A 25,618-nucleotide genomic window follows, 5' to 3' on the forward strand; every position below is an offset into this window, starting at 1 on the left:
AATATATACGTTGTGTAGTTGCGTGAGTTCTCTGTTACGTTCACCTGCCAGTAGGAGGTTTCGAGATCTATTGCTGCACTTTGCAATCTCCTATAAACATCACAAAGAAGAAGTGTGAAAATGACAAAAAAGAAAAAATAATTATGTGAACCTAGATTTAAAATTAAAATTGTTTTCAAGGCAAAGGGAGTTGGAAGCAACTAAGGTAGCAATAGAACAATTGAAAAAGAAAAGAAATCGCTCATCCCCAAAAATCATTTGAGTATCAAGAAGTTCGCTGACTCATTCATGAATACCAGCACAGAACAGCAGCATTAAACACAACACCGTACATCATTATAACCAGAGCACACTTGACCAGCCTGTTTCACAATGTGTCTGCAGAATTTCCCCAGAGCTACCAACACAAACAAAAGCCAGCAATGTAAAGTGAGATGACATGTGTACACCAACAATGGGCACCTTTGAGGTCCTCCAATGAGATTTGACCACATGTACATCGATCTCATTGGTCCTCTTCCACCTCAGGGCAACAATGATACAGTAGAAAAGTGGGATCAGACTCTGAAGCAGCTCACATGTGCCACCTTGAGAATTCAATGTAGACCCTTCCCTTGGTCATTTTAGGCTTTCACGTGGCGTAAGAGCTGGACATCAGAACATCATTAGCAGACATGGAGTATGCACAGCCATTAAGGATTCCGGTGTACTTTCTCACACCTGCATCACTGTCATCCCCAAGTGAACCTGCCACAGTTGGTGCAACAGCTCTGAGACCACATAGCCAAGATCTGACGACCTCCTGCTTTGCTCCATGATGAACACACCATTTTCGTCTATATAGCTCTGGACGACTGTGCTTACATCATCCTCCATACAGATCTCATCAGATATCAGACTGCTGTTCCAACCACCATGCACCAGCTCCTTTCTTATTTTTACGATGAGGAGATCACATCATGGAGAGCTTGCAAAATGGTAAAACGACAAAGGCTTCTACTGAGTGAGTCAAGCCAGCGTGGGTTCTACCTTCATCATTACCATATCTATACTGACGTCACAGGCCACACCACGCCAGGAGCCATCTGTGCAGACCTCACATGTTGTTACCACCTCCCTCCATGAGCCAGTAGCCACAACGTCCATGCCACCAAGAACTCCATCGGTGCCTCAGCCAGCAGTTCAAATGCCTAGAAAACAAAGTCGGAGTCCCTTACATTTCAGGTGTTCTGCTCTATGGGCAAGTGGTAGGGTTGTGCTGCAGGGGAATACTCGATCTAGTAGTCTGGTGTAGTTTATGCTACCTTTGGTACAACCTTTTATCTTTGAAGTTATTCTTTGTGTCTAATTTTCTTATGTTGTCAAAAAAACATGTATTTGGCGCTGTGAGTGATAAAAGTAATTCAGTAGGCTTAAATGCTGTGTACGTTATGCCATGTGGTGTACAAGCCTTACTCGTCGCACCTTTTCAGAGCTGTGTATAGTAGGGCTCCGTGAAATTAGACTAGGTACTAGACTGAAGAAACAGAACATAATTTAACAGTGTTTGGTACATTTTATCACTGCGAACATAACAAATTTTACTATAGAAATAGTGAAGGCAGCAGCGGATGAAATAAGTAAAAGTACAATACCTAGTAGAAATCATTAAATATTGCAATTCATGAAAGGAGAAAGTATAAAAATGCAGCAAATTAAGTGGATGGAAGCGAATACAAATGTCTCCAACATGAGACTGACAGGAAGTACATAAATACTAAGCAGTAAAGGCTACAGGAAAATGTAAGGATACAGAGACTGCACGAAAATAGGGCTTCAAGGTCATCTCACCGTCTTACAGCATTGCCAGTTTTTTATATAATGATAATTTCAAATGTTTGCAAAAATAAAAAAAAATATTGGGCAACTCTGTTTTTAATCGAGAATATGATGGAGTACCTTCTGCAAGAAGATTCTCACTAGCTGCTATGGGAAAAAAAGAAAACTAATGTTACAAGAAATTTTGGAGGAAAATAATTTTTTACTTCAACCTGTGGTAGTAACAGAATCACTAATATAATTGGACTGAAAAAAATGAACATCCTCAAAGTTTACAGGTGCGTCTTTCATTTCGGAAACATAAAAGAATTCCGAGACAAAAAATAAAATATTATAAGAGGTGTGAAACTGTGCCGAGTGCGTAACGAAAATGAGACAATTTTCGTTCTGTAAAGCTGCGAAGAAACTTCCCGCGAGGAAGTTGTTAAGAAAACTACAAAATTATTTTTAGTAACATTTCAGAGATCATTATGCTTCGTATCACGTACAGAGGCAAATTACTTCCGCAATATTCCGTGCGCAGCAGCGCGCGTGTCGTTGTAGGCAGTCGCCAAGAGTTTTGTTCAGAGTGCTCGCTTTAATATGACCGAGAATATTCGCTACTTCCCGAAAATATTTTACTGGCTGCTAATACATGCCCTTCTCAATGCATCCATAACCCAAAACGCCAATGTACGCTACACAAAAGTAATTGTAGTTATTTTGAAGCCAATATTTTTACTGAAGTTATTGGTACACAAAAACCTAGTTCTTACTTCTGCAATGTCCCCGTCCTGTGTTACAAATTTCGTCCATCATTACAGTATCTGAATTAAAAACCAAGTGGGCGGAGAAGATAGTGCATTAAAGTGACTGACCAGAATAATCAGTTTTATCACGGGCATTACCCTGTATTGCTCCAGCTATCGCATACTATCCTCTGTCATACTAAAGTAATACAATTCTACGTTTTAGCTTTTTGTCAAAGTCGTCAAATATCATAGATTTCTATGCTCTTCTCGGAGAATAAGAATAGATTCTGGGACTGTTCTGTTGTTACTGCACTGTTATATATACAGTCGATACACAAGTACCACAACGTTTTGTCATTTTATGAACTGCATTACCCTTACTACGAAAGAGCCAGTAAATCCTTCTATGAAAAAAAGGAGTTAGATTTCGAATGTACAAATAAACCGAATGCAGTATGATTATATCCGAATGCAAAGACATTCGATACAGGTTTTTAGTAAAAACTGTTGTTAATCAACGCAGAATTGACAATCTTATTTTAACTGGCAGTTAACTGTCGAGTAAACTAATCGCCACCACTTGTGATAACTTTATCAGACGTCTACTGTAAGGGAAAAACATTCGCAGTATATCCTCTACAAACTGAAATGCATAGACAAACATTTAAATCAAGTCAGCTTTTTACATAGATAACACTTACCTACACTGAAGGATCTTCTGGCTCCGTGTCTTCAGATTCACTGTCGCTTGTTTCAGCCAGGTGTATCATCACAGACTCCACTATGGTGTGTCTTAAACCATGGTTCAAGAAATCAGTTTTTTGCAATGCTTCTGCGTGTTTTACGCACTTCTCCCACTCTTATTGAGTAACATTGTCAAGAGTTTCGTGTGTTAGCTTCTCTACAATCAGCAAGTTTGAACGTAGTATTTCTTTTCGCTACTTCTCGCTTTACTTGGCCAATATCAATTCAATGGGATTATACTGGCAGTGACACGGTGGTAGACGTACCACTTGGTGTCCCATTTCGTTTGCCAGTTGATCTAATTCGTAAGTCTTTTTGGTACCTACGATTTCTTCCTTAGACAGGAGTTCAGAATTCGTTTCATCGACTGAAAATGAAACATTCTTTATCTTTAACCACTCCATAATATCTGACTTGCACCAATTTGAGAATGGCAGCTTTTCTATCTGAATGGAGTGGTAGCTGGCGTTACCCATCACGATAATTGACCCTTCTTCCAGCGCAGACAACAGTCGAACAAGCCAATTCTTAAAAACTTCTCCATTCATTTCTGAATGGTAATCGGATTGGCAAGAACTTTTCCAAAAACAAGTTTGGCCTCTGGTATGAAGCCTGTGGTTAAAGAACAAACGTGGGCAATGATCAATCGGCCACCTCTACCAGTACAGACCTGGTGTCTTCAGCACGCAAGAAGTGCATTGTACGCAAAAACTTCGCTCTTGCTGCTGCAATGTCTCAGCGTTCCATTAAGAATTTCCGTCCGTCATTACACTTCTTGAATCGGAACCAAGGGAGCGGAGAAGACGAAGAGCGGAGGTCTCTGAGCCAGAGTAATTAATTTTTGCACGGAGGTCAGCCTGTACTTTTTTAGCCGTTGGATAGTCTCCTCTGTCGTAATATCCATGTACAGTTCTACGCACGAGCTCTTTGTTAAAATCGTCAAAGTCGGTTGATTTCCGTTCACGTTCGTATCCCTTTCTTCGTGAATCGAAACACTCATTCATGTCTGGAGTTTCTGCTAATGCCACAGATTTGCTAATACGGCCTACAGTTAACTTGGAGACACCACATGCTTTAGCAGTAAATTTATAATTTGCGCAAAATTCAAGTTATTCCTCGCTACTTGATTGTCGACCAGATGAGTAAAAAACTTGAGTACATTCGATATGATAATTGTCGGTCGTTTACGAATGTCTTTCCGCCCTTTACGCACACCTCCCCCAGGAGTACTACAAGTTGGTCGTTGCTCCTGCATTGTTGTTCACCATCGAACACACGTCAAAGCACCTTACTGTCTTTAGACTGAGATCAGACATGAACACTCGATATAGGACAGTAACACTGAGGTGTCAGCTGCTCTGACCTACCGCATCATTAACGGTATCTACATGGCAACAAAGCCGAGAGGCGGGCGAATCACAGCCCGCAGGCCTTGCTGGCAGCAGGCAGCGGCCTCGACCTTGAGGACTCTACTTTCGTGCCGGCCACTATAGGAGAAAGATAGACGCAACCTATAGGACAATTAAATAGACCTTTGGAGAAAAGAGATGACTATCGGGGGTTCAGATGAAAATCCAGCACTTTTGAAAGAACGAAAAGCTAAAAGGAGGGAGGAGCATATAGAGGGACTATACAACGGAAATGACTTGAAGCCAATTTTATAGAAAGGGACGAGGATGTAGATAAATCTGAGATGGAAGATTTGATACTGGGAGAAGAATTTGACACAGCACTGAAAGATCTCAGTCGAAACAAGGCCTTTGGAATAGACAACATTGCGTCAGAACTAGTGATGTCCTTGGGAGAGCCAGCCATAACAAAACTATTCGAACTAGTGTCCAGGGTGCATGAGACATGCGAAATACCCTCGAACATGAAGAAGAATCTAATAATTCCAATTTCAAAGAAAGCAGGAGCTAGCAGGTGTGAATATTACCAAACTATCAGTTTCATATGTTATTGTTGCAAAATGCTAACATAACTAACTTACAAAAGAATGCAAAAACTGGTCGATGCCAATCTTGGGGAATATCAGTTTGGATTCTGGAGAAATGTAGGAACTCATGAGGCATTACCGACTCTATGGCTTCTATTAGAAGGTAGGTTAAGGAGAAGCAAACCTACGTTCATAGCGTCTGTAGACATAGAAAAAACTTTTGACAGCGTTGGCTGGAATACACTCTTTGAAATTATGAAGGCAGCAGGGGTAAAATACAGGGAACAAAAGGCTACTTACAACTTGTACAGAAACCAAGTAGTGGTTATAGGAGTCGAGGGGCATGAAAGGGAAACAGTGTTTGGGATGTGAGTGGGAAAGATTTGTAGTCTATCCCCAATGTTATTTAATCTGTATATTGAGGAAACAGTAAAGAAAACAAAAGGAAAACTAGAGAAGGAATTAAAGTTCAGGAAGAAGAAATAAAAGCTTTGAGATTTCCCTATGACTTTGTGATTCTGTCAGAGAGAGCGAAGAACTTAGCAGAGCAGTTGAACGTAATGGACAGTGTCTTGATGGAGGATATAAGGTGAACATCAACAAAAGCAAAACAAGAATGTACTAGTTAAGGAAACGATACCCTAAGAGTAGTAGATGAGTTTTCCTATTTGGGCAGTAAAATAACTGATGATGTCCTAACTAGAGAGGAGGCAATATGCAGGCTGGCATTGATAAGAAAAGAGTTTCTGCAGAAGAGAAATTTGTTAACATCGAATATAGATTTAAGCATCACGGAATCTTTTCTGAAGGTATCTGCATAGAATGTAGCCTTCTATGGAAGTGAAACATGGACGAAAAACAGTTCAGACAAGAAGAGAAGAGAAGCTTCTGAAATGGGGTGCAACAGAAGAATGCTGAAGATTGGATGGATACATCATGTAACTAATGAGGAAATATTGAATAGAACTGTCGAGAAAAGAAGTTTGTGGCAGAAATTCACTAAAAGAAGTGTAGTGTCACTACCTAGTTTTAGTAGAACTTGAAATAATTTGTAAGGAGCTGCTGCATCAAGCTACCACTGGTCATCAAGTGCTGTTTGGCGACACATGGGTAAGAATAAGATGTACATAAAACGACCATGACATGGGCTAGCCATACTCAGTGGAAAAGTGCACTGCACAGCAGTAATAGCTATAGTGGGCAGAATGATGTCACCACACCAGGGAAATACTTGTTATGAGCTACGTGACTGTGTACAGGGTTTTAGTGTAACAAATGAACCTCAGAGCTGTGTAGATAGTAGCGGATTTTGAGGCACATTTATTGGGATCTATCAGCATCACAACAACCCCAGGATCACGCTGGAACACAAGAGGACTAGGAGCCACCAGTTGCAGCCATGGGTTCGAGACCAGGTTGGGCCAGCCACTGCCAGCACTGCGAGACTTAGTGCCACAGCGCCGCTGTCCTGCCGTCCGTCCCCTCCGACGTCCGACTACTGCCAGAAGACAGTGGATTATGAACCATGCACAGCAGTCTTCATTCATCTATGCGGTGGGTGTTGCTGGGCCTGAATCGTCTAAGTGCAGGCGTCCATCACTGCACAATGCTGTCGCAGTAAAACACAGAGAACCACTGACCTCAAGGTCGTGGCCCAGTGTGAGGCTTGCACAGGATAGACTAGCATGGAAAGCTGCATCAAACCAGTCTTCGGACTGAAAACCACAACAACATTGTACGAGGACATGCTGGAAAGTAATGACTGCAGATTTTTATGTGAAAACTCTTAATGGTCTTTAAATGAAACAAACATTATCAATATTCTGCGTTTTTACTCTCCATGTGTACATATTTAGTTCTCAGCATAGCCACCCTGGCGAAAAACACATTTCTCCAAACGAGAAACCAGTTTGTTGATACCATCCAGTAATGTTTGACTCTACTGATGAGCCACAACCTCATATCTGCTTGCACCGCTTCATCGCTATCGAAATGAAGTCCTGAAAGCTACTCTTTAAGGTCTGGAAACAGATGAAAATCGGGAGAGGCCAAGTCGGGACTGTGTGGAGTATGGCCGATGACAGTGAACCCAAGGCGTTGGACTGTTGCAGATGTCGCAGCGCTCGTGTGTGGTCTGGCATTGTCCTGCAAAGGAGAGGGTGCTCCATGTGTGGACGAACTCTCCGAATTCGAAACTCGATTACAGTCCACTGTTCCTCATGCACCGACACAGTCACATTACACACCGCCATGTTACACGCTACAATTTGGAGTTGTCTTGCGCCAGGGGGCAGCAAATATGTAGACATGAATAATAAAGACGTAAATGTTAATAACGTTGTATTAATTTAAAAAGCCTTAAGAGCTTTCTCATAAAAAATTCGGAGGCATAATTTACAGCATGTCCTCGTATTTTGCTGTTTGATAATGGGGAATTGCGATGAATTTTATACCATAGGCTTAACATTGTCATGTAAGCTGTTTTAAATCCCTTTATGATATATGATGATGATATGAGGATCGAAACAAGTGGTAATAAAGATGTATTTATGGATAGCTTTTGGTTGGGAAAATATGATTTTTTTAATACTTGCAAGCTGTGGGGTATTATCTTCACATAATATACATAATAACTCTGTCAGGGGCAGCAAAGAACCGGGAAGAGCAGTTGAACGATATGGACAGAATATTGAAAAGAGATCATAAGATGAAGATAAATAAAAATAGAATAGGGGTAATGGAATATATTCGAATTACATCGGGTGATGCTGAGGGCATTAGATTACCATATGAAATGAGACACTAAAATTGGTAGATGAGTTCTCTGATTTAATCAGCTTTTTAGACATTTGAATTCAGTCCACTTAAATATTCATTTCACCATCCCCTCCTTGATGTGTTGGTGAGGAGAAAGGTTGGTGTTTAGGATATATCGTTTATAGGTAGCCAACTGACAGTGATTTGTATCTTCAGCCTGACAGTTGTCACCATTCAGCTCAGCTTGAAGGAATACATCATATCTTGGTTCAGAGCACACATGTCAAATGAGATCTTGAACATCAGCGAGTTAAACCACCTCGAAGTCACCTTTCGCGAGAACGGTTATAGTGACAGACAGATCACACATGCATTGTGCTGCTAGTAGTGAACCATGTAAGTGATGAAAGTAACAGGGTGGGATCTTAGTCTACTGCCTTTTTGCCTTCCACAGGTAACATTTCCAACAGGACTGGTCATATTCTGTGGAAACATGGGGTGAAGTGTGTTTTCCAACAGCCATCTAAGAATAGGGTCTGTAAAGGATGATTTTGGTTGTGCAATCTGGGTGTCTACCATATCGGTTGTAGTTATGTAACATGTCATACACACCATACAGGCCATCAGAACAATGGAGGAATGGTGTATAGTGTCTGATTGTCACACAAGCTTGTAACAGACACCATAATAAGACAGAGATTTTGGTGTGCACTACCATCTATTGTGATAGTGTTATTGAGAAAATGGCCAACGGCCTTGCCACAGTAGGTACACCGGTTCTCGTCAGATCACCAAAGTTAAACGCTGTCGGGCTGGGCTAGCATTTGGATGGGTGACTATCCAGTCTGCTGAGTGCTGCTGGCAAGTGGGGTGCATTCAGTCTTTGTGAGGCAAACTGAGGAGCTACTTGATTGAGAAGTAGCGGCTCCAGTCTCATAAACTGATATATGATCAAGAGAGCCGTGAGCTGACCACAAGCCCCTCCATATCCGCATCCAGTGATGCCAGTGGGCTGATGATGACACAGCAGCTGGTCGATACCGTTGCCCCGCCATGGCCTGTTTGGGTGGAGTTTAGTTTTTGAGTTTTTATTAAGAAAATACTTGAGATACAGTTTACACTTGATCTTTTAAAATATAGATGTGGAGGTTTTTTCTTAAATTCTGCTTGGAATCCTGCTGCCTGACCAAATAACAAAGAGTTAGAGCTAATGCCAGTTGCTTGACTATTGGTAATTAATATTTACTATGGATAACTTATTATAATGATCATTTTAGGTTATTTGGTGGTGCTAACGGTGCATAGCATTTGAGTGTATATTTGTATATGTGTTTTCTTTCTGCATGTGCTGTGTTATGGTAGAGGATGGAGTAGCCCTGCCTACCAAGTGTTTAAATTTCCTTATACAATGCTTTTTCGTTATATATGTGCCTTCAAAATGACAAGCTGCTAAAATATCAGCAGTTGCTGAAGTTCTCATAAACTGTTTAATCACATAGTTGGTTGTATATGAGAGTTTCAAATATTTTGGAAATTACTGAAACTATTGAGACTGCGCGATAATATTGGGTGATATTTTGTCTTCTTTTTCAAAAACTGGTACAACATACGAAATTTTTTGTGATACATGTAAAAATCCAAACAATAGACATTTCTTAAAAATGAATGTGGCACCCATTTTATACAGCAAACTATATTATTTTGAGTGATGAATTCCAGTCACAATCGAAAGTAATTTCCAGCAAATATTTTCAGTATTTGCAGATGTAGGTGATGTCTTAGAAATCCCTGCTGGAATTGTTACAGCCTCAAAAAACGACCGCTATGGTCGCAGGTTCGAATCCCGCCTCGGGCATGGATGTGTGTGATGTCCTTAGGTTAGTTAGGTTTAAGTAGTTCTGAGTTCTAGGGGACTGATGATCTCAGATGTTGAGACCCATGGTGCTCAGAGCCATTTGAACCATTTGAACCTTAAAAAACAAGTACGGTAGAAATTTACACAAGAGTTATGTGTTTGTATTTCATAAAACACATAAAAATTATTCATTTTAAGTTAGAGTAAGGCAGTAACTTTCAAAATATCTACATTAAATGCAACAGTTACATTTACAGATAACCTGAGCGTATCTTGTGGCAACATATAGGGTTTGTTCCATCGAAATCGGAACATGGAAAAAAAGATATTGTAATTTAAAATTTTATCTAAAATCATCTGCTCAGCATAGTAGTTCACGTGTTTACACATGTGACATGATCATCATGGTTAAGTACACTAAACAGCGGATAGATGGCACTGTTAGCTTCATAGTACACCAGAGGTTCGTTAAATGGCGCTATCAGTTTTTTTTACTTGGTGACAGATGTATGGAATATAACGGATATTAGGGAAATATATTTACTCTTTGAAAAATCTGTTTCCTCATTAAGTGATGAGCTTTACCATATGGGTTGATACATCCTATATAACATGATTCAACGCAGTACGTACAATGCACTTACCATACTCAACATTTAAATCAATACTTCCATGCCAATATTATTGAATGGGAAAGTAACTCTGTCTGTTTCCATGATTAAACCATCAACCGACATTGAAGAAATTTGTTGTGGAGGTAGCTTGAACTGAGGAAGAAAATTGGCTACTTTACAAAACAAAAAAATATCGTCCTCTAAGAGGATGAAATACGGAATTAAACATCTTTTTCTACGTCAATGAACAAAAACCATCTAGTATAGCCATTTCAATCGCACTATACATAGATGTGCGCTCCTAGCCACGCCCCTCTACACACACACACACACACACACACACACACACACACATGCACATTATGAGCTGTGTTTATCCAAACTGCTATTTTTTTCTGATTTGTTATGGTAATGAAACTTCATACCAGATTCAAGTTGAAGTACTTAGACATTGGGTGACGTTGGTGGGAGAAGAAGTGCTCTGCAGAGCAGGCGGGATTGAAGAGAAGAGAGAACAGTTGGGTACGTCAATCGAGGAGATACTTCTGTTTTCTGCCATCGGAGAGTACAGTAGAGTGGTATGATTTTATTTATGTAGAGACACCTTGGTCGGATATCGGCACTCATGGCAGGCACTAAGAATGCAGATGAAGGAATTTACGTGTTGAGTGCACATCGCAGCTTGGTCTTAATGGAGATTCTGTCATCTTTTGTGTCATAATAGATAATTCAAAGGCGATTGATGTAATTCAATAATTAACTCTATTTACGTATAAAACTTCTGGTAGGACCACCATTCAGTAGGAGTTTGGACCTCACTGAATAAGCCATCCGTTCTTAAAAGTTAAGTCTGCAGTGTTGCCTATGTTTATTACACATGTTTCCCCATTTGTTTATGTTCATTAATTAGTAATTTGCATAATTTGTCTAATCTCAATCATTCGACTGCTGGATCAGGTTCTGGTAAATTATTTTGCTAATACAGCAACAGGCTGTAAAGCCGATGGTGTATGGTTTGTTCCTAAGACTTTTACAAGCCAATCTTTATTCACGCACATTTTCCCCTCTGTCACATTTAATGCAGAGCAGTGACGATGCAAGTTTAAGCCGAGGATGGAAAACCATATGATTATGGGTTTGTGGGTTTTTCCGACTTTTGTATCATTATCACCCTGCATCTTTACCAAGCTTCTAGTACACTTCCTTCCTGTAGACAGAAGGAGGATCGGGATTATTACTTCAGATGGTATTTTCCTCATGTGGAAGTTTTCTCTTGGTTCTGAGTTTTTCCCTGCCATGATTGATTCTTCTATTTCGTCCTCTATTATATGTTTGCTAAGTTCATCACCTTCCTGAATGTCAGCTTCTTACATGCTAAGGAATTATTTTAGGTTTTGTACTGTTTCTTGGAGATAACTTTCATTGGAACTAGGGCCTTCAGATTATAAAGAAAACAGAAGTGCTTGCGATACCGAGTACTGATCCAATGGGACTCAAAGGAAGCAGATTTAAAGTGCCTGCACCCGGAAAGTGAAAAACTGGAAAGAAACAGTTGTAAAACTAAGTGGTATCTGGCTTACAGCACAGATGCTGGGCTGTCCCAATTTGCTGCAGCAGCAGCAGTAGTAGTAGTAGTAGTAGTAGTAGCTTTTTTCACCCATAGATCTCTTTTTACAAGGATATAGGACATGTCAAAGTATTTAGAAGTTTAGACCAATTAGCTTATTTTAATAAGCTAATTCGTATACACATATATTTACAGACTTCTAGTTAGAGACCTTCATTAGATTTACTCCTGGTAAACAATATTTTTTTCTACAAATAACTTATTAAATAATGTAATGCCACACTGTTCACTAGTATCTCACTGTCACTGCACATACAATACGAACATTGTTTCTTAATACTTCACTCACTACACACTCAGACACATACACACACACACACACACACACACACACACACACAGTGGTGACAGCTATCAAACATGTTGCGCTTTAAAAGGATTCAAAAAATAAGAAAGCTCTCTGTGTCTATTGATGTACGACGTATATTAGAAAAAATCCAACCTTTTTTTGGGAACATCTGGTAGATCTGAATCCAGCGCACTTGCGTGAGCTGGCCTTGAACCTTCATGTGCATAAGTGATTTTCTTCCTGCCTGTCGATGGCGTCAGTTGCTGCCAAGTGGCATTTGAGTGAGGTAGTGTGTAGTGCTCGCGTCGGTTTTTCATCGCAAGGGACAGGACGCAATTGCCAGAAACTGAGGCGACAGCCAGGTGCAAACCATTCAGAAGAGTCAGACGAGTTACAGTAATGATGCTATGAGCATCATACAGATTAAGAAGTGATAGAACTGGTTTAAAGATGACTGTACATCAGTGGCGTGTGAGCCACGCTCCAGTCGGCCACCAACGTGCCGAAATATTCAGGTTATTGCCAAAGTGAATGCTATAGTGGGTAGGATATCAGACAGTTGCAAAGGAGATGATCATTAGTACTTTTTCAGCCCACTCCATTGTGACCAAAGATTTGGCCATGAAGACAGTGTCGGCGAAATTCGTGCCAAAGTTGCAGAGAGCGGAGTAAAAGCAACTTCGTGTTGAAGTCACACAGGACAAGCTGGACTCCACAAACAGCGACGCTGACTTCGTGAACAAGATAATCACTGTAATCACTGGCGACAAGTCATGCATACATGGTTACAACCTGGGAACCAAATCACAGTCGTCACAAAGGAAGCAGTCCTCGGCACCAAGGACATAGAAAGCTCGCTAAGTGTGCAGCAACGTCAAAATGAAGCTGACTGCTTTCTTTGCCTCCCACAGTGTGGTACAGGAGTACACACCACAGGGTCAAACAATCACCAAAGAGTATTACTGGTATGTCTTCCACCAGCTATGTGATGCTGTGCAGGGCAAGATACCAGACTTGCAGTCAATAGGAGGTTAGCGCCTCCATCAGACAATGCTCCAGCACATTCCTCCCAGTTTACACAGACTTTTTTTTGGCAAAAAACAGGTTCCTGTTCTTCAAAATAATCGTTACCCTCCTGATATGCCCCCCTGCGACTTCTGTCTGTTCCCCAGACTGACAGCTGACAAGGGGAAGGCCTCAGACACGGCCAACCGATTCGGCTCAAGTTTGGCAGGTCGCTTGTGTACGACCTAAAACGAAGGAATCTAAGATATTTTGGGTCAACATCCCCGCGTTTTTGAGAAAATCACCCCTAAAGGTTATGACGAGCAATCGACTCAAAACTGGCGGGATCGATAGATAATTGTAAGTAGAGCATTTTTCATCATAGGTATGAGATCCGAAAACACATACTTTTCCAGAAATCGAGGTAAGAGGCTTTTACAACTGCTGCTTCTGTACCCACATGATAAACGCTTTTCGCCGATACCACAACGGCTAAGGTAACTGGCTGGGAATCGGGGAACCCGTGTTCGAATCTCGAAGAAACCTAGCGGATGTTCTTCTCTTCTTTTGTATTTTTCCATATCCCAGTTGATAGGGATAGGAGGATTGATAAGCTAAGTACATCAATAAGGAATGATAGTAATAAAGTGGGCAAATAAATTTCTCAAACCTCTTGGGATAGTAAATAACTAAAATGTTACTCCAGGCCACTTTACAATGGCTCTTCCAGTCACTGTTTCATGCCCTCACTTTTCTTCAAACAAATAGATGGATGACACCTGTCATATAAACATTCGCAACAAATGTACTCACGGCACCAAGAACATCTAATGATTGCGATCTTTCGACTGCTACACTGCTCCTTCCGAAGAGTAGGCGGAAAACAAACTTGGTTTACATTTAAAAAATGTCTTTTTCGGGAATTAATTTTGGTGCGCACCACGCATACGATATCATTGTCTGAAAAGTGGTGCTGAAATTTGGTTATGAATTATGCTGTGAATAGTTATTGCATCCGTGCTATTGTGCAATTCTCGCTAGGATTCCAGAAGCACACTGCAATTCTGAAGCCTGGAAATAAAGTTTTTAACCTGGCGATAGAAATAAACATCATACGGCTCGCACACAGGTGTGCAGTTTGGCGGTATTTTACTGTGCACGGGCCGGCCGGAGTGGCCGAGCGGTTAAAGGCGCTACAGTCTGGAACCGCACGACCGCTACGGTCGCAGGTTCGAATCCTGCCTCGGGCATGGATGTGTGTGATGTTCTTAGGTTAGTTAGGTTTAAGTAGTTCTACAGTTGAGTCCCATAGTGCTCAGAGCCATTTGAACCATTTTACTGTGCACGTCGGCTGACCCTCGCCATCTATAAACATTGTGTCATATGTTGTAGTATTAATTTGTCCACTGCAAGAATTCAATATTCGACAAAACTTGTTATCAGAAACGTATGGTTTTAAAACATTCTCAAGAAATGTTCTGTAAATCGCATTCGTCAGTTTCCCGGATTTGGAGCAGGTAATGTACACATTTTTCAACGAGTCGGTTAAACGATTGACCTCTTCTATAACCCGAGGACCAAATGTAACATTCGTTTCTTGTAAACACAGGAAAACCTTAGGCAACACTTTTCCAGAGGCTGTGATGGCATGTACGAATGTGTTAGTTTGTTTTTACTACCAGCTACGACAAGGGTTCGTTTTTCTCCCTTATGCGATAACGTGCGTCGAATGTTCACCCGATACTCGCATCCTGTTTGATCGGTGTTGATCACGTAATCACGATTAAAACTGGTCACAAGTGACGCCGTTTGCATGCTGAAAAGAGCCGCCACTATCTGTATATCTTCTATATTTTGTACATCCTTATGAGACAAGTATTTAGTGACGTGCCGTTGACGAATTTTATGCTCCGATTTGAAATATCTTGCCCAAGATAATGATGCAGCAAACGTAAAATCCTTGTTGGCCGCATATTGAAGCGCTGCACCTGCAGTCCTCTCCTGAGGTATTCTCGTTGTTACATTCTCGTTACGTCGACGAGATTCGAGAAATCGGTCGTATGTCCACTTATTTATCGCCTGGTATTTGTCGTATCTTGTCCATCCTTTAACGATATCACTTTCCCACAATTTCAAGTCCTTCTTCCCTTTCAGCGCTGTTGTTGCTCCATTCGTTTGCAGTGTTTTTAAGTTCCAATTTGGATTATTCCTGGCTAGCGCTACCGCCTTTAGTTTTACTTCAAGGGGTATAGCGTCGTAGTTCAATCGTTTAGTAACCGGTTCGTAATACTCATCGGGAAAAGATGAAGCACATATTCCCAGTGACGTGGAGATTTCCAAAGTGTTATGACCATTTTGCAATTCACTAGTCGGGATGTCTTCACTGAATCACCTTCTGCTTCGTCTTCATGGTATAGTACTTCATTATCAACTAAAGTCATTTCGTTCGTCAGCTCCAAAAATCGCTCGACGATAGCCGCTCCTATCAATCTGGAACGCCAAGAATCAGAACTGCCTGCTTCCGGTAGTGCATTGATAATGCATCTGTCTTGCAACACTTTTACAAACCAAGACACAGCGTCGGTAAATTCCTGCTTGCCATCGCCTGTGACTGGCTCCCAATTACATATTACAGCGCCAGTCGAAGGGTGTACATCCTCCATTATTCAGATTATGCACCTGAAAGGTATGACACAACAAACAATAGCTCGTTACTACGGCATAAACAGATGAGCTAATTACTACAAACTACATACTGTACTGGTCATATGTTACTTACGAAAGAACACTGTATTCATACACAAAACGTATTTCATTCGGCTCATTAACGATGGAAAAATCACTACATGTATCGGCGAGGTTCGCGGCAGCCTAATCACGGAAAACAACTCTTTCCGATTGACTTCTATAAGGCTCGTGCTGGATACCTTCACTCTTCCAGGTTCACAAGTATGATATGACGAAGAGGCAACCGGTATAACATAACTCTCCCCGCGTGCATTCCGTCCCGAGCCTCCCTGTCAACAAGCGTCGCGCGGTTGGCTATCTGTGATCCCTCGTGAGGAATTCGCAGCACTCTTACTCGGAGTTGTTTTCATGTGACAAGCGTTAAAAGTTTAATACTTTACTAACTCACGGCGTTTGGGAAATTAGTTTGCCTACCTTATTATTATCATTACTTATTGATTTACTTCCCTTATTAACCCTCCCCTATCAATAGAGATATGGAAAAATACAAAAGACAAGAATAACATCCGCTAGGTTTCTTCGAGATTCAAACCCGCGTTTTCCGATTCCGAACCAGTTACCTTGGCCTTTGCGCTATCAGCGAAAAGCGTTTATCATGTGGGTACAGAAGCGGCAGTTGTAAAAGTTTCTTACCTCGATTTCTGGACAAGTTTGCGTTTTCGGACCCCATACCTGATGAAGAGAAATGCTCTATTTACAATTATCTATCGATCCCTCCAATTTTGAGCTGATTGCTCGTCATAACCTTTAGGGGTGATTTTCTCAAAAACGCGGGGGTGTTGACCCAAAATATCTTAGATTCCTTCGTTTTACGTTGTACACAAGCGACCTGCCTAATTTGAGTCGAATCGGTTGGCCGTGTCTGAGGCCTTCCCCTTGTGAGCTAAACTCAGTTCTGAAAGAGGCTTTTTTCGGTATGCTTCCAACAATGGCGGCACTGCTGGGAGAAGTGTGTGTATGGACTCCCAAGGGACTGTTTTGAGGGTCACTATGCTGCAGGAAAACCAATTATTTTTCGTGGCCAAAGGTCAGATACTTTCCTAACAGTACTCATACACCACTAAGAAAATTACTTGACTCAGTAGCGAGCCACACCATGTATCAACTGTTCATCAAACCCAAGAGATTCACAACAAAGATGTTCTCTTCAGGCTGGGCTAAAACTATGGGACAAACATATTTCACCTAGTGTAGGCATCCGCAGCCACTATTCAGGTTGCAGGAGACAAGACGCTAAAGCTGCCATTTTCTACAGCAATTTCTAAATCCATTGTATTGTCTGTCTGCATCTAAGTAACCAGCCATGTAATTCTAGAATAGGATAAACGAGAGCGTTAGCAGAATCACTTCTACAATTATATGAGAACTCTGTAATGAATAAAAGCTGTACTCCAAATTCATGGTGGAAGGTGGGGGAGGAGGGTCAAATTCTCCCTCTTGTTTCCTCCCCCTTTTGGTCACCTTTGCCACCTGGTCTGTTACACAGTTTCCTTATTACACAATCACAGTTTTGTAGCGTGTGCGATTTTCAAGTAACGGCAGCAACAAGATACAGTGCATCCCCAAAGTCTCTTCACAACGGCGAGCTCCGTTTACCTTGCTTTGTGGGGCGCCAAAGTTGGCAGCTCATTCATGGCGCTGTATAAGCTAGGTGTTGGGATTCATTACTAGTAGCTGTAGTTTGGTGGGAGTTGGGATTCAACATTATTACAATTTAAACCGTGAAATTATTTAATTACATTAATTACAGTTAAATACTCTGGACTCACCAATATCATAACAAGTGCTGAAAATGTTTTGCTCTTTCTTGAAAACATAGTTGTTTGCGATTACCTTCACCAGTGTTTCACATGTAATCAAATGCAGATAATCAGTCATTGTTGTCTTCAGTTCATCTTTTGTCTTTGGGTTATTTTGATACACAAATGATTTGGCTGCACCCCAGAGGAAAGAGTCAGGTGGAGGCAGAGCTGGTGAGCGCAGGGGCCAGAGACGTTTGGCAAAAATTATCTGGAAGCAAAAGAACTCGGATGTGAAGTTGATATCGAAAAAGGTCGGCCCTCTAATTCGCACTCGCGTTATGGCAACCCACACACCGATTTTCTGAGCGTTCAATGGGGTTTCTCTTAATGTATGTGTATTTTCTGATGACTAAATTCGTAAATTTTGGCAATTAATGTAGCTAGATAGGTGAAACTAAGCCTCACCAGCGAAAACGGTTCGATCTAAAAAAAACCAAGTCCATGTCGGTTAACAAATTACAAAAACCATTCACAATACGCTATTCGTTTCGTACGGTCCATACAATGTATTTGTTGAACAGCAATAATTTTATACGGGTACACCCCTAGTTGTTTGGTTATGGCCTTATGTGCTGTTGTTCAGGAGACTTCAGCCTCTTGATATTCCTCACTGATTTTGTTGGACTCCGCAACATGAAGTCCGAAATGTCGTCAAGCTTCTAAACTATTCAAATTGTAAGCCTACCACTTTATGGTGCATCAAGAACTGAACCTGTTGTCTGCAGTTTACCAATTAAATCACTTACAGTTTCATAATGTGGACACATCGAAGCAGGAAAACGCAATCTAAATTGCCACCTCATATGCTCTGTAAAGTTTCCTCTTATACAGAAATCCTCTTCCGCTACAAACGCTCGCTCTGCAATAGTAATCATTCTCACTACACTCAGCTTACACAAGATCTAGACAATAACACAACTATCGGATACAATGCACACGAACGCTCTATCCTCACCTTACCAATACAGGTCCATGGAACACGTGCAGGTGAGACTTGAATGTGTAGCCCATGTCACGTGCACTGCATGACGAGACATGCGAGGCCCGTCGCTGCCGAGGGAGTTTGCTGATGCACGCTACAACTGCTAAAATCAGTTTACTTGTCAGGATGTGCCCCGCTCTTATAATAATAATAACACTGCTAACCTCAACACGAAATGCTTCTACACATACACTGAAGTGCTAAAGAAACTAGTACAGGCAAGTGTATTCAAACGTAGAGATATGTACACATGCAGCATATGGCACTGCCGTCGGCAATGGCTACATAAGACAACAAGTGTCTGACGCAGTTGTTAGATCGGTTACTGCTGCTACAATGGCATGTGGTCAAGTGAGTGAGTTTGAACGTGGTTTTACAGTCGACGGACGGGCGATGGGACACAGCATCTCCAAGGTCGCGATGAGGTGGGGATTTTCCCGTACGACCATTTCACGAGAGTACCGTAATATCAGGAATCCGGTAAAACATCAAATCTCCGACAAGGCTGCGGCCGGAAAAAGATTCTGCAAAAATGGAACCAACGACGACCGAAGAGCATCGTTCAACATGAGAGAAGTGCAACCCTTCCGCAAATTGCTGCAGATTTCAGTGCTGGGCCACTAATAAGTGTCAGTAAGCGAACCATTCAACGAAACATCATCGATAGGGGCTTTTGGTGCCGAAGACACACTCCTGTACCCTTGATGACTACCAGATGGATGTGTACAGGTCAGGAGACAACCCCATGAATCCATGAACACTGCATATCAGGAGGGGACTGTTCAAGCTAGTCAAAGCTCTGTAATGGTGTGGAGTGTGAGCAGTTGGAGTGATATGGGACCCATGATACGTCTAGATACCACTCTGACAGGTGACACACACATAAGCATCCTGTCCGATCACCTGCATCCATTCCTCTTGTGCATTCCGACGGACTTGGACAATTCCAGCAGGACAATCCGACACCCTACACATCCAGAATTGCTACAGAGTGGCTCCAGGAACAGTCTTCTGAGTTTAAACAATTCCGCTGGCCACCGAACTCCCCAGTCATGAACGTTATTGAGCATATCTGGGATGTCTTGGAATGTACTGTTCAGAAGAGATCTCCACTCCCTCGTACTCTTACGGACTTAATAACAGCCCTGCAGGATTTATGGAGTCAGTTCCCTCCAGCACAGCAGTCAGTTCCAAACAGTCCCTTGGGACTCCACACACTTCTCCCAGCGGTCCTACCATTGTTGGAAGCGTGCCGAAAAAGCCTCTTTCGGACCCGAGTTTAGCTCAGCTGTCATTGCTGTCGTCATGTCATCTCTTGTCTGAAATTGCATTCCTTTTCATGGTCGCTTCAGTCTGAGGAACAGCCAGGAGTCGCAGGGGGCAATATCAGGAGAGTAACGATTATTTTGAAGAACAGGAACCTGTTTCTTTCCCAAAAAAGTCTGAGTAAAGGTGGGAGGAATGTGCTGGAGCATTGTTTGATGGAGGCGCTGATCTCCTGTTGACCCCAAATCCGGTATGTTGCGCTGCACTTGTAGTACTTCTTGGTGACTGTTTGACCCTGGGATGTGTACCACACCGTGGGAGGCAAAGAAAGCAGTCAGCTTCATTTTGACGTTGCTGCACACTTAGCGAGCTTTCTTTGGCCTTGGTGACGAGGGATGCTTCCTTTGTGACGACTGTGATTTGGTTTCCAGGTTGTACCCATGTATCCATGACTTGTCACCAGTGATTACAGTGATTATCTTGTTCACGAAGTCAGGGTCACTGTTTGTGAAGTCCAGCTTGTCCTGTGTGACTTCAACACGAAGTTGCTTTTACTACACTTCCTGCAGCTTTGGCACGAATCTTTGGTCACAATGGAGTGGGCTGAAAAAGTGCTAATGATCACCTCCTCTGCAGCTCTCTGATATCCTACCCACTACAGCATTCACTTGGGCAGTGAGCTGAATATTTCGGCACGTTGGCGGGCGACTGGAGTGTGGCTCACACGCCACTGATGTACAGTCATCTTTAAACCAGTTGTTCAACTTCTTAATCTGTGTGATGCTCATAGAATCATCACTGTAAACCGTCTGACTCTTCTGAATGGTTTGCACCTGGCTGTCGCCCAGTTTCTGGCAATTTCGTCATTTCCCTTGCAATGAAAAACCGACGTGAGCACTACACACAACCTCACTGGATTGCCACGTGGCAGCAACTGACGCTATCGACAAGCGGGAAAATAATCACTCATGCACATTAAGGTTCAAGGACAGCTCACGCAAGTGCACTGGAGTCAAATCCACCAGATGTTCACAAAAAAGGTTGGATTTTATTTCTAATAGACTTCGTACATCAATAGACATAGAGAGCTTTCTTACTTTTTAAATCCTTTTTAAGCGCAACACTTTTGATAGCTGTCACAACTGCTGCTTTCACTCCATGGAAAAACTGCGACACCCCATCATCTATGTTGTAAACCAGATCCCGGTAAGTTTTACTCCTGTTTCTTTCCAGTTTTGCACTTTCCGGGTGCAGGCACTTTAAATCTGCTTCCATTGAGTCCCATTGGATCAGTACTTGGTATCACAAGCATTTCTGATTTCTTTATACTCTGAAGGTCCTAGTTCCAATGAAAGTTATCTCCAAGAAACAGTAAAAAATCTAAAACAATCCCTTAGCATGTAAGAAGCTGACATTCAGGAAGACGATGAACTTAGCAAACATATAATAGAAGACGAAACAGAAGAATCAATCATGGCAGGGAAAAACTCATAAGCAAGAGAAAACTTCCACAAGAGGAAAATACCATTTTAATCAATAATCCTCATCCTCCTTCTGTCTACAGGAAGGAACTATACTAGAAGCTTGGAAAAAGATGCAAGGTGATAATGATACAAAAGACAGAAAAAACCACAAACACATAATCATATGGTTTTCCATCCTTGGCTTAAACTTGCTGCGTCACTGCTATTCATTAAATGTGACAGAGGGGAAAATGTGCGTGAATAAAGATTGGCGTGTGAAAGTCTTAGGAACAAACCATACACCGTCGGCTTTACAGGCTGTTGCTGTATTAGCAAAATAATTTGCCAGAACGTGATCCTGCAGTCGAATGATTGAGATTACACAAATTATGCAAATTATTAATTAATAAACATAAACAAATGGGGAAACATTTGTAATAAACATAGGCAACACTGCAGACTTAACTTTTAAGAACGGATGGCTTATTCAGTGAGGTCCAAACTCCTATTGAATGGCGGTCCTACCGGAAGTTTTATACGTAAATTGAGTTAATTATTGAATTACATCAATCGCCCTTGAATTATCTATTATGACATGAAAGACGACAGATTCTCCATTAAGACCAGGCGGTGACGTGCATTCAATACGTAAATTCCTTCATCCGCATTCTTAGTGCCTGCCATGAGAGCCATATCCAATTCAAGGTGTCTCCACATAAATAAAATCACACCACTCTTACGTACTCTCCGATGGCAGAAAACAGAAGTATCTCCTCAATTAATGCCCCCAACTGTTCTCTCTTCTCTTCAATCCCACCTGCTCTGAAGAACACCTCTTCTCCCATCAACATCGCCTAATGTCAAAGTACTTCAACTTGAATCTGTTAGGAAGTTTCATTACCATAACAAATCAGAAAAAATAGCACTTTCGTTCCATTTTGGATGTAGAAGTCCATAGTGCACCATTTAGGGATTATTATTTAATTTTATAAAATTTTATTGTACAATTTTGTAATTTAACAAGCTGTACCCATAGCTGCTCTTCATATATTATTAGCTATTTGATGATCAGTGACAGCATAGAAAAAGGTGTTTAATTCCCTATTTCATCCTCTTAGGGGACGCTATTTTTTATTTTGTAAAGTAGCCAATTTTCTTCCTCAGTTCAACCCACCTCCATAACAAATTTCTTCAAAATCAGTTGAGTGGTTTAGTCATGGAAACATTTAAGACAGAGTTACTTTCCATTCAATAATATTGGCACATTGAGGATGGTATGAGCACTGTATTTATTGCGTTGAATCATGAACATTAACACATTCTTATCCATTGCCACTCACAGAAAACGGTGTAAATCATGTTGTTGTTGCTGCTGCTGCCATAACACACCACACACTAGATGATTTTTAAGAAAAGACAGTCACAACATAAGGAAACTGGAAGAGTTTTGCAGTGTTGTGGAGCATTTCCAAAAAGCTGTCTGAAGGTGAATGACGACCTCTACATCTAAACTCAGCTATCACAGTGACAGGATAGCAGATGACTCTGTGTACCGTTTCGATTGATTCCTCGTATTGCAGCCATGTACGTCATGACTGTTTCGGTATTAGCCGCCCCCCAGAATGTGTTACCCCTACACCAAGACTCTTCCTCCATCTCAAACAAGGGTGGTCAGTCAGTCATTATGTGGCAATCAACAGTGTACCAGAGGATGGATAGGATGGAAGAGATATCATCGATGTACTGTAATAATAAGCGTCACAGTTGATAGTGTGAATAATTTTAGCAATTTTACAGTAATTTGAACACCGACCAATGATGCGACAGCATGTTTCCCAATTTCATTATCATCGCTAAACCGCCCCTTCCATACTTTGCGAGTATCATTGCGAATGTATATACATGACCATGCAGTACGGCCATTCATTGTTAATTCTCGAACAAGTACATATGCCAGATATCACTCTACATATTTCTAGCACCTCGAGCATAGTGCATAATTTACGATCTACGTCTGTGTGGATGGGAGTCACAGGGCATTCTCGCAGTCTTAGGATAAAATTAGAGACTGAAAGACCCCCTCGCATTCTCTTTGACCAACCTGCCCTGCAGCACCGTTACCGATTTAAATCCGCAGCTGACAAGAAGTAGACCGCTAGATTCTGTGTCTCGTGAATGAATAGAGCTTGCCAAGTCCTCACCCATCCAAGTGCATAAGATTTCCCCACATGCACCCATGTCGAGGAGGTTAGCATCCCCTATCGGTGTATAGTAGAAGATTTGAAACTGTAAACTGAAAAAACTACTTCCTTAAAATGTAGCTTTCCAGAGATGTATAGCGTCCACTATTCACATCTGATCACAGTTCAGAAATTATACTATGCCTGTATCAGTCCTATATAAAATGGTCGTTAGTAACGGAGAATACCTCTTACAAGGAAACAGATAAACACATAGCAGCGACGTCCAGCACGTGAAATTACATGTCATGCCGCCACTAACTCTGTAAACAGAGAAAATGCACTGCAAATGTGGAATATGTGGGTGGAGGCGACTGTATGCAATCAAGTACAGTGCTATACTATGCCTCCCAATCAGAAATTAGTGGATTTGCGCTAGGTGTTGGCAGCTGTATTACATTTACAAGCAATTTTAGAACACGGAACTAGAGGTTATGTCAGGATCGCACGGGTAGAAATGATGTAAAATCAATAAAATTGCAAAAATGACGGAAAATACGTATAAATTGAGGGAATATACACCGATATGTGGGGAAATTGATGAAGTACTTGCGTGTCTTCTGGTTGGCGCAGAATAATTTGTACATGGGAAGAAGTATGCGACAGCGAGAGGAATCCGAGGAAACGTGAACATGGAAGTGAAGGGAGCCACGGAAGCAGTCACTTTTTTTCCGCCGAGGCAGTATTCTACCGTATGTCTATTGAGATAACAGTGATACAAGCTAGTTGACTATTGTATTTGACACTTTTCAGGAAAACAGAGAACCATCTGCCTCTAAACTTATATGCATCTGTCTTAAAGGATAAGAGAGAGCGGACGGAGTGATCGATTGAGATGAAGCTGTAACGAGGTACGATTTAATGGCAGACCTAGTATGCATTTTAGAGAGGGAGGGAGATGTTGCTGCAGGTCATTTGACCATTTTACCGCTCTTCTGTCAGGATGCATCAGTCGTGTGACACAGTCGACTCATATACAGCCACATGCTCTGTATGTGACTCAGAGCACTGTCAACTTGTGATCATTAACAGTAAACCTCCCGGTCATCAGAGGACTTCCATCTCATGTGTGATGAAACGTGACCATCCTGTTTCGACACATTCCTCTAAATGAACGAAGATTTATGCGTTATACTCCATTCCCTTGTCGCATCTTGGGTATAAAATCGAGACTTCCGTTTCATAATTCAGATGATTCCAAGTTAGCGATAGGTGTTTGTGAGACACTGCAATCCCCGTGTATACATCTGCTTGACAGATGCACTGTTTACAGAGTTAGTGGCGAAAAGACGTGTAATTTCACATGTAGGACGTCGCTGCTAAGCGCTTAACTGTTTCCTTGTAAGAGGTATACTCCGTTAGTAACGATGATTTTATATAGGACTGATGCAGGCATAGTACAATTTCTGAACCATGATCGGATGTAAACAGTGGATGCTATACATCTCTAGAAAGCTGTATTGTGCACGTATCACACAGAATCTATATTTTAGGGAAGTAGTTTTTTCATTTTACAGTTTGTTACCACAGTTTATCGTAGAGAAATCTGCAAGAAGGATGTACTTCATGCGCTGGAAATGTACTTCTTACATTGTAATATTAACAACGCTGCATTCCACATGACTGATATGTTGAAAACTGAAGCGATCTCACATTATAGCCTGTTTTAAGTTCAGAGCTGTGTAGCCTTCGGATTGTGTGTGTTTATGTTTTCTCTTACCAATACCCTCCTGGTACTGGT

The sequence above is a fragment of the Schistocerca serialis genome, chromosome 1, assembly GCF_023864345.2.
Source record: "Schistocerca serialis cubense isolate TAMUIC-IGC-003099 chromosome 1, iqSchSeri2.2, whole genome shotgun sequence".
Taxonomy (NCBI): domain Eukaryota; kingdom Metazoa; phylum Arthropoda; class Insecta; order Orthoptera; family Acrididae; genus Schistocerca; species Schistocerca serialis.